At 34.8% G+C, this 15,152-nt stretch overlaps 1 pseudogene; it reads left to right on the top strand.

Annotated features, from left to right (window-relative positions):
• Positions 1 to 10: 10 nt before the first annotated feature.
• On the top strand, positions 11 to 7,051 carry LOC141416143 (vomeronasal type-2 receptor 116-like; annotated as a pseudogene).
• Positions 7,052 to 15,152: the final 8,101 nt, after the last annotated feature.

Below are 15,152 nucleotides of genomic sequence, written 5' to 3'. Positions count from 1 at the left end.
TTACCCTGCTATGTTGTGGACCCTCTCATTTAATTGCTCATTGTCTGAGTCTGACTGTGTACCTGTGGAGAACTGTTCACACAATGCCTCCTTGGAATGGTTGCCTGGGCACCTTTTTGACATGAACATGTCTGAAGAGGGTTTTAATATATACAATGCGGTGTATGCTGTGAGCCATTGCCTTCACAAGATGCTTCTTCATCAGATAGAAGTGGAATCAATAGGAAATGGGAAAGGTATGGTGTTTTCCCCTTCACAGGTAATGTCTTTAACATTGAATAGCCAACACCATGACCAAAGCGACATTCCAAAGAAATTTCAGAGATCAAAATAAGTCATTTAGGATGATTTCCCACAGTACTATGGAAACTCTGCTTGTATAACTGTCTCTGAGGTAACTAGAGATGTGTGAAAACAGCCTTAAAGAAAAACTTGTCAGTGGAGAAGAGGAAATGTGTTTTAAGTACCCATTAATGCTTTGATGGCTAAATTTTCAGTATTATAATTCCAGATATTCTTTTTGAATTTCTTAAGTAACAAAGGTGACACAATATTTAACTACCTAAATCATGCAGAGCACACAATTCATACTTTACATAAATTACCTTGTTTATTTCCACTTTGGATATTATCTCTATTGTGTAGAGTGAAATTGGGATATTTTAATAAAGACATAGTGGTGGCAAGCTGTAGCTAGGAAGTTATGGTTCATCTTAATATGATCATGTAGGAGGCTGAAGCTGAGAATTTTCCCCTGAAAAGTTCCCTTGTAATCCTATCCACAGTGAACAGATTTTAGTAACATTCTGATATTTTATTCTACATAAGGTTTCATCTGTTAAACTTCATTGGATGCATGTCTTATACTTCAAATTTGAAGCAGGAATTAAAGATAATGAGGGATTTTTCCCTTATTCAGGTTTTTCATGTTACCACTAAGTCACACTTCACCCTAGGATGATGCATTTCTTTTAGCTGCACCCCTTTCTGAAGAGAACTCATTTTAACAATCCTGCTGGAGAACAAGTGGTTTTGGATGAGAAAATGAAACTGGAAGCAGAATATGACATTATGAACTTTTGCAACTTTCCAGAAGGTCTTGAATGGAAGGTGAAAGTAGGGAAGATTTCTCCATATGCCCCACATGATCAACAATTGTCTTTATGTGATGAGATGATAGAGTGGCCACAGGAATTACAAAGGTGGGTTGGATCTAACCATAATGTTTTGAACTACATAAAATTATGAACTATTTTGTCCTTGAAAATATGACCCTGTGATCATTGTAGAGTCAGCAATGTATATATAACAACTCTCAATTTCAGATATGTTCTTACTAAACTGATTTATTCATGGGTGAAGGAACATATTTTTTTACCAATATCTTTATAATTTCTCATGTTTCATATCATAAAATATAAATGACATAGTATAGCTGGAAGCTGGTGGTTCATACCTACAGTACCAAGTCCTATGGAGGCAGAGATCAGTAAAGAGGATCATGGTTCCAGGCCAGCCCAGGTAAACAGTTCGTAAGACCATATCTCAAATATATCAACACAAAAGAGGTCTTCCAGAGTGGTAGAGTACCTGCCTAGCAAGGATGAGACCCCGAGTTCAAATCCCAGTGCTACAACTACACACACACACACACACACACACACACACACACACACACAATCATGTTAGTCAGTTTTCTTTCACAGTCACAAAATGCATGAGAGAATCAATTTATAGGGTGAAAAAGTTTATTTTTTGCACTTTGGCTGCTTCAGTACATAGTAAGGTCATCTATTGCTTTTTTGGTCTGTCACAAGGCAAGACATCATGGAAAATTCATGTGTCAATGAAAGACCCTCACCTCCTGCCACCTGTCATGAAAAAGAAAGATATGGTGAGCCTGGGGTACCAATATCTACTACAAGGAAAAACCTGAGCTTAACAGCATGCTTTTGAAGCTCAATGAGTATTTTTCATTGCCTTCTCTCCACTAGTTCACAGGTGAGGAGGCGGCACAGATATTATGACGTGAATCCAATACATACCTGCTGATCTGGGCCCCAACTCTTTTTTTTGTGGTACTGGGGCTTCAATTCAAGGCCTTAACCTTGATCCACTCCACCACCCAATTTTTTGGGATAGGGTATTTTAAGATAGGATCTCATGAATTATTTGCTAGGGCTGACTTCGAAATGTGATTATCCTGAACTCTGCCTCCTCAGTAGCGACAATTACAGGCATGAGCCACTGGTCTCTGGCCCCAACTTTTAAGGTTGTACTACTTCCTGGTAGTACCATGGACTGCATACCAAGACTTTAAACCACACATGTTTTGAATCATGAAATTTCCAACAAATAACTGCATCCACTCAGTTGACTTGATTTATATGTATAAAAACTATGATTCTTAGTGTTCCAGTTCTATAAACAATGAAAATTTGGAGCATTAGGTAAAATTCTAAAGTTACCAACTCATATTTAATTTGCTTCAGACTCCTCACTCTGTTTGCAATGAGAGTTGTGGATCTGGATTCAGGAAATCCCCTCAGGAGGGAAAGGCTCCCTGCTGCTTTGATTTCACACCTTGTCCAGAGAATGAGATTTCTAATGTGACAGGTAAGTCTATGGCTTATGGTGAAATTCCCTACATCATTACTATTCTGCAGTCCATCCAAAACAATGGAAAAATAAGCAATCAGTCTGAAATGAAAAAACTGTATTTTATTTAGGTAGCAACTTAATTGATGCAATTGATAGTATTGGTCCTTGAAATAGCACAATCCAGTATACTTTGATTACATATATTATTAATATATGCTAGTCCATATAGGCATTATTATCTCAATATAACACCTGTTCATAGATGAGTTTCATCCATTTCATGGAATTAAGCATAAAATGTTAATAATGATGAAGTTTCCATCTTCTTCAGAGCCACATTGCGATCACAAAGAAAACTTGGAATTTGCAAATATTTACTTTCCCAATACCTGGTATTGCTCTTAACCCAGAAAACGTACTCAGAACCGTTGTGTTTAGAGTAAGAATTAGTTATATCCTTTTTCTATAAATGTGCTTTTAAAATGCCAGTGAGTGGTTTTATTCTTTACTCTCCACCATTTCATGTGTAAATGGAGGAACAACATCCAATGCAATGGATTCAAGGCAGTGCTCTAAGGCTGCAATGAATATTTTCACAGACATATCGGGAAAGTAAGCTGTTTATCTACTGTTTTGTTTGGCTGTTTTAGTGTTCTGCACAGAGGCATAAGCATTCATATTGTGTCAGATGGAAGGAGAGTGGAGTTAATTCATGTTCCAATAGTAGAATTACAAAAACAGTACAATACAAATACATATAATACTCATTAATTCAAAAAAAGTTTCAGTCAGACTGAAACACAGAGAATTTGGGAATAAAGAATGGAAGAGGAAAAAGAAAAGCACTCAAATAGTTTTGAGCATTTTTGGATATCATAATTAACACTTTGATGACGTTCATTTATGTGACAGTAAACATCTAAGTGTAGTTTTTAGATTTCTTTTGCAATTTCTATTAGTGTAACCTCGTAGCATATTTATTATGATTTCAGTTTCTGTCTTGAAATATGCTGAAGTTGCCAATATGGTTAATTTGCATAAATCTTCATTATGAACAAGTGATTCATAATAGTGTCATGAATGTGTTCCATCTGTACACAGAACAAACACTGGACCCACCAATGGCTTTTCCTTCATGGTTGTGGATTAAGAAATACACATTTCAAGGGAATAAGGGCAAATATGGTAGAAATATTGTGTCTTCCTGTGTGAAAATAGAACAGTATGACCCACTGAAACTGTTCTAAGAAGGAGGGGAGGGAGAGGTTGAAGGAGAATGATGGTGAGGATAAATCTAGCTAAGATATATTTTAGTCCCTTTGTAAATGTCATAATATATACTGGTACAACAATAATATATTAATAAAAAGGAATACATATTTCAAAACCTGTAAATTAGAGATTAAAACACATATTTCCAACAGCTTGAAATGATGTGAGATAGAATTAAATCTCTACAAAGAGTAACATTATTATATATAAGATATTTATTATGTATAATTCTGTGAATCAGGCCTGAAAGTCTGCACATGAATTATATATCACAACATGAAAAGTTATAGGAAACTGCATGCTAAGAAAAGTAGAAAATTAAGACAGGCACAGTATTGCAACACGTAATTCCTGAACTCAGGAGGAGTCAGAAGTAAAATAAGTTCTAGGTCACCTGGGCTGCATACAGCCAGCTAAAAGCCATAGTGGAGTACATAGATAGACTGTGTCTCAAAATAACAAGAAAAATGAATGTGACACGAAATTATAATAAAATAAAAACAGAGAGAGAATAGGTGAAACTAAAAAAACTAAAATGTATTCTGAAAACTGAATTTGATATACTTTTATATTAATCACTAAGAAAGAGTGTACTTGAAAAACGAGAACAATTTGTAAAATTCCATAGAAAAATAACATCATGGAAATAGAAAATTACATGTTGATAAATTTTAAAATATAAATAAAATTCACAGATGTAAGTTAACTGCAGCCGTCAAAAGTACCAAGAAGGAATAAAAATTCTAAATGGCACTCACAGGGATAGAGTGCTTGCAAAAAAACATAAGACCTCGGATTTAATCCCAGTGCCTTTCAAAAGAGAGAGAATGATATTTTTAAAAGGAACTACATAGGTCACTTTCTTTCTTGATCTAAATACATATTTCTTTTTCAAACTTAGATACTTTAAGAAAGCTATACCATTCTGCGTCTGGCAGCTCACACTTATAATCCTAGCTACTCAGAAAGCAGAGATCAGGAGGATCAGAGTTCAAAGCCAGCCCAGACAAAAAATTCATGTGACGCAATCTTGAAACTATCCAACACAAACAGGGCTGGCAGAATAGCTCAAGTGGTAGACAACTGCCTAGTCAGCATGAGGCTCTGAATTCAAATCTCAGTACCACCAAAAAGGATATAACATGATCAAATATGGTCTGTGCAAATAATTAAATACACTAGATTGTGCAAAAAGAGAAATAAGGTCAATAATTTCAGAAACATGTGTAGCAAAATTCTATACTCACTCAAACTTGTCTTCCTAAATCAGTAGAAAGTGTAAATCACCTCAATCACATTAAAGGTGTTTACAGAATCTTAAAGCAGGCATCACACACTGTGGTTCAGGTTGAAGCAAGAATGAGTCAAAAGTCCTCAATACGTCCTCTTCTGCTATCCATTATAGGGGATGCTGGCCAGAAAAATATTGTAAGCAGAATGAACAAGAAGAATGTATTTTAATAGTAAAGAAAGAATAAGATGGGTATGTCCACATGATAGTATTTGCAAATTGAATTTAGGGTAACTGAATATAATATTCATGTTCAAAAATTGACTAATTGCTAAATCTAAGACATAAACCATTCATAAATTAACTTTTTAATTTAGAGATAATACATAGAGATAAAAAAGATGATTGCTCTGAAGACTCATGTTAGAAATTATACAGCAATGTGTAGAAAAATAAAAACAGACCAAAATAAGAGTCGGTTTAATGAGTGTTTCTGTCTCTAAGGACACATACTAGGAAAAGGTCATTACTCTCGAAATTGATGTAGTGACTCAATTAATCTCCCTTTAACTCTCAGCATGTTTGTGGTAAAATGTATATGTTGTTACAGGATGAGAGAATTGACTAGGTAACAAGTGTTATTGTTCTTCTCATTTCCTTGGAACTTATCATAACTGTCTTCCTCACAATATGTGTGGAATTATTTCTCAGTAAGTGTCCTGTTATTGAATAAATAAATAATAATAATAGGACATACAATTTTAATTTGGAAAGGTAATTTTATTTAAAAAATTATTAAAATAGGAAAATAGTGTCATGAATATGTCACATAAACCAGAAGAAGGAATAGTTTTAGTTTATGACATAAAAACATGGGCAAAGTTATTTTGGAATTTTTATCTAATGGGCATTACTTTATTTGGTGTTTAAAACAAAAGTATAAAACAATTTGATTTCTCTGGAAAGTCAGCAGTTTTAGGGGAGTAATCTCTGGAGGAAGGGAAATAGTGAATAGGAATTAATGGCAATGCACACTCCTCACCAGATGAGGAGCAGTGTGTGAGGTGTCCAGATCATCAGTATGCAAACACAGAGAGAAACCTCTGCGTCCTAAAAGCTGTAAGCTTTCTGGCTTATCAAGACCCCTTGGAGATGGCTCTGGCCTGCATGGCTTTTTGTTTCTCTGCACTCACAGCTGTTGTTCTTGAGGTATTTGTGAAGCACCATGACACTCCTATTGTCAAGGCCAATAATTTGGCCCTTAGCTACACCTTGCTCATCTCCCTCACCTGCTGTTTTCTCTGCTCCTTGCTGTTCATTGGGCATCTCAACACAGCCACCTGCATCCTCCAGCAGACCACATTTGGAGTTGTGTTCTGTGTGGCTGTTTCCACTGTATTGACCAAAACTTTTAGTGTGGTTCTGCCCTTCACAGTCACTTCAGGGGGTAGGATCAGGCAGTTACTGCTGTTATGGACACCTAACCTCATAATCCCCATGTGCACCCTGATTCAACTGACTCTCCGTGGAATTTGGCTGGGAACCTCTCCTCCCTTTATTGATATGGACGCACACTCTGAACATGGCCACATCATCATCCTGTGCAACAAGAGCTCAGTCACTGCCTTCTACTGTGTCCTGGGATACCTGGGGTCCCTGGCCCTGCCAAGTTTCCTGCCCAACACATTCAATGAAGCCAAGTTTCTGACTTTCAGCATGCTGGTGTTCCGCAGTGTCTGGATCACCTTCCTCCTTGTCTACCAAGGCACCAAGGGGAAGGTCATGGTGGCTGTGGAGGTCTTCTCCCTCCCAGCCTCCAGCGCAGGGCTCCTAGGTTGCATCTTTGCCCCTAAGTGCTACATCATCTTGCTGAAGCCAGGAGTAAATACTTTATGTAGACTCAAGGATGAAACTCATTCTAGGAGAAATATGCATTCTGCCATTTAAATACATTTCTTTCTTAAAATTCACAAAGAATCTGTGGAAATTCTGTACTGTCCTACTTGTCAAAGATTCGATTAAATTTTGGGAATGACTTCAAAGAATACATGTCTTTTATTCCTTTCTCTAGTATGGTTATAAACACCAAATAATCACTTGTAGCCATCACTTTCTAAATTTGAGTTTCATTCTGAATATTTCTTTATTCTTCCCATTTAACCTGTATCTCATTCTATCTTTCCCTATCTTGAGCATATAATCTACTGTTCTGTCTTTTCCTTGGCTTTCTCAATTACTTTTTCTACATTTTTAAATATAATAAATTTCTGCCTCTGCATCACTGTATTTCTGGGACCTCTAGTGAGTTTAATTAACATTTTTCTTTTTTTAAATTCCATGCTTTTAATATACTGATTACATTATATGTTGTTATGTGTATTTCTACTTCCACATTTTCCCTTTGCAATATTTTGGGAACTATTTTTGCAGAATTTCTCTCCAGTATAGTCCTTCTAATTTTATAATTGACACATTCAATTCATGTGGCCATGTATTGAATTTAAGGACTAATTATTGAGGAGAGTTATTAGAGGCAAAATCATTTTCTCAGGTCATATTTATCTTTCCTTTTACCTTTGTTTAATCACCATTTATCACAGTGCTATATATTTTGTATGTGTTATGTATGCATTTATAGTACATCTGTTTTACACTTTCCTGTTATACTTATGCAGAAATTTGTTGGATTTACTTTTTTTATTTTATCATTTTTACATTTACTGACATGTGTACACATTTTTGGGCCAGTTTCCCCCCTCCCCAACTTTTGGGCAAACCTGTTCTGCCCTCTTTTCTTCCAATTTTGTTGAAGAGAAAACATAAGTGACAATATGAAATACATAGCTTTTTTTTTCAGTTTGAGATAACGATAGCTATACAGAGAGATTCCTAGAGTTGCTTCCATGCACATGGATACTGAAAACTACATTGATTAATCTCTACTAGGCCTCTTCACTACTTCCTAGTCCCCTTCCTGTAGTGGCCTCTGCCAGTTTAAGATTATTGTATTCCCTCCTCTACTGTGAGCACATCAACCACATTCAAGTTTTAGTTTTCCTTCCCTTTCCCTGTTCCTCCTGTGTGTTCTCCCCTTAGTGTGTGAACCATGTCCAGTAATATTACTGCATTTGTTTTAGGTCTACAATATGCATATAAGGAAGTACATGCAATTATTGGCTTTCTGAGCCTGGCTAACTTTGCTTAAGGTCATGTTCTCCAGTTCTATTCATTCACTTGTGAATGACAAAATTTCATTCTTTTTTTTTTGGCTGAATAAAATTCCATTGTGTATAAATACCACATTTTGATAAAATGATATTTTCACAATTTCAATTTCTTTATGTTTCACATGGAAAATACAATTTCTTATATCAGACAAATAAATTCCTTGGTTCATATACTTGTGGTAACAGAATCTGTTAAAATTTTAAAGCATATGATCTCATACTGGCAGCCCTTTCTTATCTTTCAATAAACAATAGTTCATTGCTCTTATTTGTTCCTCTGTTTATATTGCTAATATGTTCCCTGCTTATATATCACACCAGGCTTTCTATTGCTATTGTTTTTAGCAATAAATATTACAATTTATCAGCCATAAAACATGTTAATTTTACCTTATAAATCCATACATTCTAATCTAACATATATAAGCATTTTCTTTAACTTCTAAATTCCTCATATTGTTTATCAATATACATATAATATATTTCTTGTCTTTCTTTGAGTTATTTTTCCTTCCTTATTGACTTTTGGGATTTCATTAATAGTGTTAAATCTTCTTACTTAGTAAAACATAGTCTACTCATTCCACAATTCTCTTTTATGAGACCATTGGGAGAATAATTGAGTTTAGTAATTTACATCTAATTTTTTCTAAAACTGACCAGTAGTATTTTTGGTAGTCCTAGCTTGGTTGCATTTTTAAGTGGACATACCAAATACTTTCTCTTAAATGAGGGGATAAAAAAAAGTTTTGCATGGATGAATGGAAAGGGGAAAGAAGGATGCATTTATGGGAGGCAGAAAGAAGTTTAACAGTACAAAGGATAGGAGAAACTCATGGATAAAGAATGAGGGTGGAGGAAATGAGAGGAAGGCAGCAATCAAAAATAAAATGGGAAGTGGAGAATTTTATCTATTTTTTTTGTTTCCCAAAATATCAAGTATATTCAATCCCAACATTACATATGAAAATAGCATGATGAAAATTATTTTTAAAAAGGAAGGGATATAAGAAAATGATAAGATTAATAGAGGAGATGAATTTGATCAAAGTACGTTATGAAGATGAATAGAAGTATTACAATAAAACCCACTTGCACAATTAATAAATGCTAATAATTTTAATAAAAAATTTAAACATCTCTAAATTGAATACATGACAATTAACTTTTGCTCTGTCTTCCCCAAAACTACTGAAGGACAAGTCCTCTCGTGAGGCTTCCCTCCACTCAGAAGAACCCTCACTCCAGAATCAGGTCTATTGATCTTCTAGTATAAATTCTTCATCTCTACAGTCAGTAACACAAACTTCATCTCTGTCATAGAATTAAACACAAAGTATTATTAAGGACCTGTTTTCATTTTCTTTGACACTATATTTATATCAAAGTGAAAACATGGATCTTGAACACCTTTATTTTGCACTGCCCAGCAGTTTGCTTGACACAGAGCAAAGGCTCAGAAAAGTTGTATTTGGTTTAAGAGGTATGCATATTTGTGTTGGGTAGCATTCATATAATGCTCCCATGAATGGTTTTATTCTTGTGTCTCCACTATTTCACAGGTGAGTAGGAGAGGTGAAATAGAATGACATGAATTCAAGGCAGTGCTGTAGAGTTGCAATGAATACATGCAGAGACATTTGGGGAAAGTAAGCTGTAATATCTATAATTTTGAGTGGGTGGTATAGAGATCTTCCAAGAAATAAGAGCATTATTATTTTATTGGAAAGAAAATGGTGGAATAAACTATTGTTGGAAGAGAAGTGGCAAAAATTTCATATAGCCAATACACTTGATAGTCATTAAAGCTTAAAATTTTCAGTCATACTGAAACACATAGAATGTGGGAATGAGGGGTGGGATATGGTATAAAAGAGGAACACAAAAACATTGCACAATTATGGATTCCATAATCATCAATTTGATAATATTCATATTTAAATTAATAAAAGTTATATAACATGATCACCTCTAAGTGGGGATATTCTAATTTCTTTAATTAGAATATATACATACATTAATTTCATGGTATGATTAATTTTGTTTCTTTTGAAATATACTGAGGCCTCTGAATGTAGTAAAGAATGCAGTTAGTCTGCCTAAATATTCTTTACACACATGTGGGTTATGATAAATTCATAGCAGTGTTCCATCTGCACATATGATGAACACTGCACCCATGGATGTCATCCCTTATTGCTTATTGCTTAAGAAATATACCTCTCCACACCCTGTAAGATAAAAAGTGATTAATGTACTTGTTATCTAGAGTCTGATGTGAAAATGTTATGAATGAAATTTTGTGGGACAGAATTAAATCTTTTTTTAGGCAGTACTGCAAAATCCCACAAGAAAAAAAGAAAGGAAGGAAGGAAAAAAAAGAAAGAAGAAAAAGAAAAAAAGAAAAAATTAAGCCAAGTGTAGTGGTGGGTGTACACCTATAAACTGTGAACTCAGGAGGAAGCAGAAGGATTGTGAATTCAAGGATTATCTGGATTAAAAGGGCAGTTTGTGGTCAGACTGGACAACACAGAGATCATGTCTTTAAAAGAACAGGAATGAAATTAAATATGACAGGCAAACAAAATAAAAAAGCAGAGAGGATACTCAAAGATTAAGTTTATTCTAAAATAAAAATCTGATATAACCTTAGTAAGACTGATTACCAAGAAAGAATAAAATTGAAACAAGTGGTTATTTTTACAATTCTACAGGAAAAATTAACTTCATGAAAATGTCATGTAAACAAGCTTATACTGATAAATTTAAAGATGTAGATAAAATTCTCAAATTCTCAGGTAAAAGAACGTAACAACTTTGCTAGGAAAAAATAAAAATATCAGAAGTTCTGTGAGTGTATCACAGGGCTTAAGCACTCATATAGGAAGGTCCTAGAGTCAATCCTAATCACAAGAAAAAGATTTGCATACCCTAATGTATAAAAAGATGGTAGAACTCATAGGTGAATCATTTCCTATAATTATTTATTTTTGTTTTTATAATATTTTTGTTTTAAAACACTTTTATTAGCATATATTAATTGCATAGGTGGGATTCGATGTGAAATTTACATACATGCTGACAATGTATCTTAGATTCACTCCGTTCATCATTCTCCCACATTACCCCCCAACTTTTTAGAGCAATTTGAACAGATTTCATTGTCCTGTTTTTATACATACAAAGTTCACTGCCCATATTCCCCCTCTTTAACCCACTCCTTTTTAACCTTCCCTCTCCCACAGATACCTCCCCTAACAAGTCCACTCCCCTTGGCAAGTTCGTGTTATTTCACACATGCACATACTGTACTTTAATCAGATATAAATCTCTACCTCTTCTTCTATTTCTATGGCCTTGCATCTTTATCATTTAGCTCCTTAAAGTGAATTTTGATATACTATCTTTACACATAGATACTATGTGTTTAGATATTATTTAGTCACTATCATTTCTTTCCACAGTGGGGATACGTTGAGAAACCTCTTTGAACATTCACTTTGAAGCTACTAATGAAAGACAGGACTGAAAAATAGATACAGTGTGGTAAAGGGGAGCTGGGCATTGAAGAGGGAAAAATGAAAGAGATTAAGGTGAAGGAAAATGATCGATGGATTTTATATATGAACTTAAATGATGAAAAAACTCTTGCAATTGCTTTATTTGGAGCAGGGAGGCAGTCAAGGGGGAGAGATGAGGAAAATAAACTTTAAATAGTTAATTTAAAAAATGTCTTTAAATGCATTTTTTTCTCTCCCTTGATATAGATAGATAGAGAGATAGATGGATGAATAGATAGATAGATATTGTATATGTGTGTGTATAACATCAAATATGCACTAATTTATAAATTTATCTTTTAGGTATAGTTCCACATATCAGTGGAAGCATGTGACCTTTGTCCTTCTAAGCCTGTATTACTCCATTCAACATCATGATCTAATTACATTTACCTGAAAACAACATAATATCATTTTTCTTTATAGCTGTATACTACATCATTGTGTAAATATGCCACATTTTCTTAATCAATTCATCAGTTGTAGGGCATCTGGACTGTTTCCATAGTTTGGCTATCGTGACTAGTGTTGCAATAAGTATGGTTGTGCAAGTGTCACTCCTGTATCCTGGCTTGAATCCCTGTGGGTATATGACCAGGAGCTATGTATCATTGGATCATATAGTAGTTTTTTGAGGAACCTCAAAAATTTTCCACAGTGGTTGCACTAATTTGTACTTCTACCAACAGTATATAGGGTTTCTTCTTGACAGCTTTTATTATTATTGTTTGTGTTGTTGATGATAGGCATTCTAACTGGGGTGAAGTGAAATGTCAATGTCGTTTGATTTTCATTTCTTTTTTTAGTCATTTATTTATATGTTCATACATTGGGCCATTTCTCCCCCCACCCTCCTCTCCCTCTCTCCCCCCACCCCCTCACTTCCAGGCAGAACCTGTTCTGCCCTTTTCTCCAATTTTGTTGAAGAGAAGACATAAGCCAAAATAAGAAAGACAAAGCATTTTTGCTCGTTAAGATAAGGATAGCTATACAGAGAGATTCCTACCATTGCTTCCATGCACAAGTGTGTTACAACCCAAGTTGATTCATCTCTTACTGACATTTTCACTAGTCCTCTCTTACTTTAAGGTCTCTGTATTAGTTCTTTTGCAGTGGGGACATCAAATACTATCATATTTTTTGGGTTTCCTACCTATCCCCATACCTCCTTTGTGTGCTCTCCCTTTATCATGTGACTCAAGTCCAACCACATTGCTGTATTTGCTCTTGATCTAAAGACCACATATGAGGGAGAACATATGATTTTCGGTCTTCTGAGCCTGGCTAACCTCACTCAGAATGTTGTTCTCCAGTTCCGTCCATTTATTTGAGAATAAGATTTCATTCTTCTTCATGGCTGAGTAAAACTCCATTGTGTATAAATACATTTTCTGTTAAGGATGTTGAGCATTTCTTCATGCATTTATTGGCCACTTGTACTTCTTCTGAGAATTGTCTTTTCAGTTAATTTGCTATTTTTGTTGTTGATTCTTTCTGGGGTTTGTGTTTTGCATGCCCTGCATATTCTGGTTTTTAATCCCTTATCAAACAAATGGTTGGTAAACATTTTCTCCCATTCTGTAGGCTGGCTCTTCTGTTTAATGAGTGTTCCCTTTGCTGTGCAGAAGCTTTTTAGGTTGACACAGTTCCATTCGTCAACATTTTCTCTTCATTTCTGAAGAGAAAATAGGTAATTACCTATGGGTATATGTTCCAGTATTTTCACTATTCTTTCTGATAGTAGTTTCACAGTTTCAGAACTTACATTAAGATCTTTGATCCACTTTGAATCAATAGTAGTATAGGAAGAGATAAAGCAATCTGGTGTCAATCTTCTACAGGTGGATACCCAATTTCCTGGATTATTTTTACTCTTAAATTATGGGATAGAGTAGTTTCATGGTCAGATTGATGGGTGGAAAATGATGGACAGATGGGAGGCAAGCACATAATTAACAGTCCAATCTAGAGGAAAAACTCATGGATCATTTGATGGTGATATTGAGGGAAAGAAAGGGAGCTAGCAAAAGTGAAATAGGGACAAGAAGAATTTTATATGTTTTATTTGGTTGCTGTTTTCAAAATGTTCAACTATATTCTTTCAAACATTAGGTACTTCATATTCACATATGAAAATGTAATTACTTACTACATGACAAATTGTTTTAAAAGGCATTGGGAAGATGGATAACAATATCCAATAATACAGGGAGAAAAACTGATGAAATTACATGACACAGTATATAAATATCACAAAAAAGTTTGTGTAAAGCTTTCTACGATAAAAAATTAATGATAGAAAAAATAAATTAGTTTTTTTAAATGGAGGTAACATTTATTATGCTGGTTTTTATGTTTAGCAGAGTTTGACTGTATAGCCTAGGCTGGCATCAAACTGACTTTGTTGGTCAGGCTAGCCTAAAATGATAAATCTCCTAACTCATCCTCCATGTTGGAGGAATTACAGGTGTGTACCATCACACCATGCTTATTATACTTGTTTTATACACATTTGTAACATTATAGGAAATATGATAAATGCAAGTTCAGCAGATATGTTGCAGCACAGGATTAACCTTATCTGTTTTTATGCTTAAAACAGGGTTTTGCTGAGTCCCCCATGCTGCAGTAGAACTCATTTTCTTTCTTTCTTCAGTTTGCAATGAAGCTTAGCAGCATTGGTCTGTCCAAAAACATTGACTGCAAAGTCAAGTTACTTTACATCAGTTTATGTTTTATATATTTTTTCATGGTGTGTGTGTGTGTGTGTGTGTGTGTGTGTGTGTGACATTCTCTGAAATTGTTGTGGGATATCTCTTTGCAACTTATCTTGAATTTGTATAAATACCACAGCATGGCATGGTTCCTATCCACTAATCAGCTTAATGATGAGCACTTTCTAGAAATAAATATTTCTAAATCATATGTGTGGAAATAAATAAGAAATCATGTTGGAAATTCTCAGAAAGTGAGAGAATCACAACTGGATATTTAACAAAACATGCAAAGTAGCCATGGTAAAACCTCATCTTTGACCTTTAAAACCAGAACAGGACTGGCAGAGTGATTCAAATGGTAGAGCACTTGCCTAGAAAGCATGGGACCCTGAGTTCAAACCCAGGTACTCAAAAAATGTAGATAAAACCAGAACAAGAGCTTTGTCCTGCATGAGGTGATGTTCCCAAAACATCCCAGAAAGGATGAAAGAAAGAAAACACCTGTCTTCATGGTGCCCTGAAGTCATGGCTGGAACACACATGC

This window comes from Castor canadensis, chromosome 14 (assembly GCF_047511655.1).
Source record: "Castor canadensis chromosome 14, mCasCan1.hap1v2, whole genome shotgun sequence".
Taxonomy (NCBI): Eukaryota; Metazoa; Chordata; class Mammalia; order Rodentia; family Castoridae; genus Castor; species Castor canadensis.
The sequence above is the reverse complement of the archived record's forward strand: the minus strand, read 5'-3'. Positions and strand labels throughout refer to the sequence as shown.